Source organism: Enhydra lutris, unplaced genomic scaffold, assembly GCF_002288905.1.
Source record: "Enhydra lutris kenyoni isolate GAN:26980312 unplaced genomic scaffold, ASM228890v2 scaffoldscaffold12, whole genome shotgun sequence".
NCBI lineage: Eukaryota > Metazoa > Chordata > Mammalia > Carnivora > Mustelidae > Enhydra > Enhydra lutris.
The window spans coordinates 47024765-47030764 of record NW_019154096.1 but is presented as its reverse complement, the minus strand read 5'-3'; positions in this window follow the sequence as shown (position 1 = coordinate 47030764).

Genomic DNA, 6000 nt, shown 5'->3' with positions numbered 1-6000 from the left:
GGGCATTTGAGAGATTTTCAACACTTCCAACCTTGGAAATGTAGTTAGGGTTAAAGTGCCAAGGTCAGACTGAAGGCATTCCAAGTGAGTTTCCAAAAGTCAGTTTCCTTAAAGAAATGTTTTACATTTGTTGAAGTCATTGATCAAATATTTGCTCAATTTATGGCCACATTCTTGAAGTCTGCTGTGCAGTCTCTTTCGCACCCATGTTTGTTTAAGGGCTGAATCATACTTCTCGTTCCTCTGTGATTTCTTGGAAATTCTAAAGCTTAGGTGTTTAGGTATAAGCCAGGTGTTTCTTAAAGATAGTCAAATGGTTGATATCGTTGTTCCTAAAAGAACTTTAATTCACTTGTTCTAAAAACATCCACTGAGTACCTACTATGTGCCAGACCTAGTCTGGGCACAAGTGTTGGGAAGGGAAGAGGACCCAACCTCTGACCTCCAGAAGCTTACAGTTGGTTGGGGGTGGGGAGGATGGAAGCCCAGAGAACATTCCCTGTTGTGTCTTTAACCAGACCTCCTGGCCTGGGGAGGGAGCAGATGGACAAGAGACCTGGTGGCAGATTCCCACCCAGCAGCTGTTCCCAAGTCCCTCCCTCTCTGACATCTGGGGCGGCCTTCAGTGGGACACAGCGTTGTGTATTCTTCATATGGTGTCCTTTGTGGGGATGATTGTCCATCCCAGCCGCCTTGCAGGAGGTGGGCTACTGGACTGAGTACAACCAACGGGGATGCGAACAGAGTCTGCCACAGTTTTATACGATCAAGAGCCGGGGCCCTCACCTTTCTCCCTCTTTCCCTGCTACGGTGACATTAATGGTCTCATGGCCCCAGGGGGTAGAGCTACAAGATAAAGGAGGGCCACCAGCTCACAAAAGTCGTGAGGAGAACAAGAAATAAACCTGTGTTGTGTTGAGCCACTTCAGGATTTATTTAACAAACACCAAAGCTTAGCCCCACCCATTCTAATACACAACGTAATCCCGTGCTAGTCAATGCGATTTGAGGTAGGCAGGTTTCTGGATGGATATGTTCCTTTCCGATACGTCTTGTTTCATGGGGAGAAGGGGATAGGCGCATAGGAGTACTTATTCATTACCCAGGCTAGCTGTCTGCTTCTTGGTTTTTGAAAAAATTACTCACTAGATTGTGGTGCTTGAAACTGCAGCAGCCATTTTGTGAGCATGAGGATGGAACCAAAGGAATTATCTAGATGACAGGCCAGAGCCTTAACATTGTGAAACTGGGATCATCTGATTCCATACTTCTTTTTAAACTAAAAACAAATGTCCCAATGGTGTCAGCCTTTTGTTATAAATATCCCCTGCTTTTTGAAAGTTCATATTACAGCCACTTTGCTTTCACAAAAGACCAATGTGTTCAATGACAGAAAGAAAGCCATTAGAGAGGTAATGCGCCCCTTGGGCAGTGAGAATGCCCAAGTTCCTTCCTCAGAAACTACACTCAGCATCTTGGCATCAGTCTGTCAAAACTTTGTGTCTGGGAACACCTGTGCTTTGTCTCAATTTATTTTGTTAGCAAGATGTGCCCTCAGGTATCAGAAGAGTCTAAGAAAGGTTATTTTTTGGGTCTGGAAATGCTCAAAAATTTTTTTTCCATATAAATCAGTGGTAATTGCTTCTTCGCTTTACACCATTTTGGCTTAGGAAAGGTTTCATGGGACCACTCTGCTCTTGAATGGTGGGGAGGGGGACCTGTGTTTGCATTAGAAAACATCCGCACTGATGCGAGTTACAAATGAAGATGAGGAGTTGGTTATAATGAATGGAGGCTCTGGGGTGGGGGGGTGGGGGGGTGGCAGGGAATGTCACTTTCATCTCCTGTCTTTCTAGAGTAACACGCTTCTGTGACATTGCTCAGGACGTAAAACAAAATAAAGTTTAAATTTCCCAATGCTTTATTTTTGATCTCCAGTAAACAGACTCATTTCCACTAAATTGACTCTTCAGGAGAAGGGAATTTGTACTATCACATATGTGTGAATGTGAGTGATTGTTAAATTTGTATGGAAAAGAATATATTCTGGAAGCTTTTCTTTCATCCTCCAGGATCAGCTCCCCCACCGCTTACCTCTACCTTATAAAACTCAAGGGAAAATGCACAGCTTCATACGTCTGTGCACGGTGGCACGGTGCAGTAGCTGTGAAGCAAACAGCAAAGCTGACATTTTTCTTCTCCTTCATTAAAACCTCCATTTAGGGGCGCCTGGGTGGCTCAGTGGGTTAAACCTCTGCCTTTAGCTCAGGTCGTGATCTCAGGGTCCTGAGATCAAGCCCCGGATAGGGCTCTCTGCTCAGGGGGGAGCCTGCTTCCCCCTCTCTCTCTGCCTGCCTCTCTGCCTACTTGTGCTCTCTCTCTCTGTCAAATAAATAAATAAAATCTTAAAAAAACAAAAAAACAAAAAACCTCCATTTAGGAGCCCCTGGGTGGCTCAGCCAGTTAAGCAGCTGCCTTCAGCTCAGGTCGTGATCCAGGGGTCCTGGGATTGAGTCCCGCATCAGGCTCCTTGTTCAGCAGGGAGCCTGCTTCTCCCTCTGCCCACCACTCCCCCTGCTTGTGCTCTCTCTGTTTCTCTCTCTGATAAATAAATAACTTTATTAAATCTTTTTAAAAAATTTAATTAAAACCTCTGTTATATCTCCTTTGTATTTTTGCATTCAAAACAGTCTGCTTTCTGTATCTTTGTGGCTACGTGACTCTTGACGGCAAGTTAGGAGGATATGAAGAAACGCCTTCCACTGTGTCGGGATCTGGTTCCGCGCTACTGCCCTTCATCTACACCCTCACCCTTTGTCATCAGAAAATGATCTGTATAACCCAGGCTGTTTTCTTTAAGTTCTGCTTAATGATTTACCTTCGCCATAAGTCCGGGAACAAACACCATTAATACTTGAATCTTATTTGTTTTCTTAGACCTAGCTCAGTCATCACCTCCTTCAGAAAGCCTCTCCTCTCTCCACGGTGGGGTGACTGACCTCACTGGGCTGTCACTGAACTGCATCCATCGCCTTGGCTCTGCTAACCCTGGGCCCTGTGCTACTCTTCTATATCTCTAGGGTCTTGCACGGCACCACGCCCGTTGCAGACGGGCTAAGTATTGGCTGAATCAAATAAAGAGGTCAGTGCCTGGTACGTCCTCTGAAATGGAGATTTCTTCAGGAGACTTACCTGTAAATAACTGTTAAAACATTGTTGAGGAAGGTGTGCTGATCCTGGGGTTAAATGAATATACTGAGCCTGAATGAATGAATATACAAGAAGGTGAAGGTTATTATGAGATACTAACTCATTCTCTAAGGGGTATGCCATTCCTTCTTTCACTGGTTTCTTGGTTTGGGAGATGCAACATTAATTAGATTCTGAGTGCTCCCCCCTACTTCTGGACTACAGAATGCTCTCCAAGGCTGTCTTTGATCCTTTCTTCATCTCTTCTGAGCAAATCCCTGATCTGTCACCTTGGTTTGGATGCCACCACTGTTGTTCACTTGGAGGTCTTGCTAGTATTTCCCACTTAATTTCCAAAGCCAACATATCATTAGATTCAAGGCAGAGAGCACAGCACAGAGGATAAGGAAAAATAAAGACATCCAGGCCAACAGACCACTGGATTTGCCTTAGGAAGACAGAACATTGAGAATCTTGGAAAGGGTAGTTTGGCTGGAATCATGGCATACAAGCCAAAGTGGCAGGGGCTTTCATGACCACTGCCTTTGAAAGCCTGGGCCTCCCTCACTTTCTTTTTCTTTCTTTCTTTCTTTTACTTTTTCTTTCTTTCTTTCTTTCTTTCTTTTTTTTTTTTTTTTTATTTTATTTACTTGACAGAGAGAGAGGGAACACAAGCAGGAGGAGTGGGAGAGGGAGAAGCAGGCTTCCTGCTGAGCAGAGCATCCGAAGCAGGGCTCTATCCCAGGACCCTGAGATCACCGTGACCGGAGCGGAAGGCAGAGGCTTAACCCACTGAGCCACCCAGGTGTCCCCCTCTTTCGCTTTCTTGCCGACCCACAAAGCACCCTCCTTCTCTGGGACCGTGTTGCATCAGAAAGTCAAGGTTGGACTAGATGGGCAGTTTTCAGCCTTGAGTAAAACACGAGATTGCCCTGGAGAACTTGTCAATAACGCACATTCCATGCTCTGTCCCCTCAGACATTCTGATTTAGGAGATCCAGGGGAGGCCAAGAAACCAACATTTGCAACACGCTCCAAGGATGAGGTGATTTCCTGGACCCAAAACACTCAAGTAAATGATCTCCTAGTTCCCTTCCAGCCCACAGTTTCCCTCAGGTCTCAGGTTTGGGAAGCACTCGGTAGCCAGAAAGTGCTGGCAGCCAGCCAGTTCTGTTTGGGACATGTAGCCACAAAAAGAAAGCCACAGGCCAGGTGGGAGGGAATGGCCAGAGAGGGCCACATTCACTGTGTCCCCCGGACAGTCTAAGTGTGATTGGACTGGACTTGGGGACACTTCAGTCCCAAGACTGCAGGCAGGACCAAGAGCCTTAGCTCCCTGCCTGCCTGCCTCAGACTAAGCCAACCACCGCTGCTGTTGGCCCATTCAGATCCTCTAAACAAAGCTTATAAATGGGGAACGTGGCCCACTCAGTGTTGTTTTTAATTTTCCAACACTTAGAAATTGGAGGATTTCACATTTAAATACTCCAGATTTCTCTTGGAAAATCTGAAAGATCGGCCGCACGTGGCTCCCGGGTGTAGGACACGGGCTGGCGCGGAGCAGCTGCACCTCCTTAAAGCAAACGCACCATTTCCAGCCTCCATGGGTCCCCGCTGGCCGGCTGCCTCGCTCCCACACGCAGCTCGCGTCCCAGGGAGCTTCTGAGTGGGAGCCCCTGACTCCCACGTTTGCTCTGGGATCAGCGAGAGCAGCAGAAAGCTCCGTATTGAGAGGGTATGACATCGCGTGCCGCCGAGGATTACGCGAAGGCCGCCGGCTGGGACATCGCTCACCGCGCCGAAGTGCAGGGCAAGGAACCGGCAGAGGAACCGCCGCCGCGCTCACGGTAAGGCCCTGCGGAGGCGGCGGCCCCCTGCGTTACACGATTTCCTCTCCAGGGAGGCACAGGGGAGAGAGCTCTCCACAGCCTCTGCACCCCAGCGCCCCGGTGCGGTTTCCCTGTCTGTGTGAACCACGGGAGTAGCGGGCAGGGCTGTTTCCCTGTGCTCAGCCCCGGCTCTCCTCGCAGAAGCACTCCACGGCCTGCCGTGCAGGCTACCCTTAAGAGTGGCTCCATTTTACTTCTTAGTCTTATTTTACTCTTTTTCTTACTTTTATCTTAGTATAAGGTTTGCATCTTTCGAGAGTAAGACCTTCAGTCGTTGGAATAAGGCAGTTTCTGTCCCCTCCATATACCTTGACTGTAGAACCTCCTAGGATGTGTTATACTTATCTGTTAGATACTGGCCTCCCCTACTAGAGGATGAAGATGGAGCTGGATTTTATTATCACTGTATCACTGATACCTAGCCCAGGGACTTGTGTGCAGTGGGCATTCAACAGGTGTTTGGAGAATGGGATTAGAGGTGTTGAATAGCACCTAGCATAGCAGGGATCCACAGAACAGGCAGAGCAGAGGTTGGACATGGTAGAACTTCTCAGACCAGACAGATGGAAGGGATCAGTTAGTGTGTTCTGCTCTTGTCCTCTCTGACTTAAGGAACATTCCACTACTCTGGTTATAGTATCACCTAAGTATATGGAGTTTGGAGAATTCACAAAGGTTTTCTGGCAGGGTAGAGAGAAGATTGGCTTTGGAGTGGACTTCAGAGTTTGAAACCAAGAATGCGTGTGTTTCTTTTTTAAGTGATTGTGGGGATTCTGCTTAACATTTCTAGGCCTCCTATAGTTTTTGCTTCCAATGGATCTTTAACTACCTTATCATTTTACACTGTGAGTCCTTAACCAGGCACACCTCTCAGGGTAGAAATCTGAGAATACCTACCTATGCAGATATACACTAGACATAT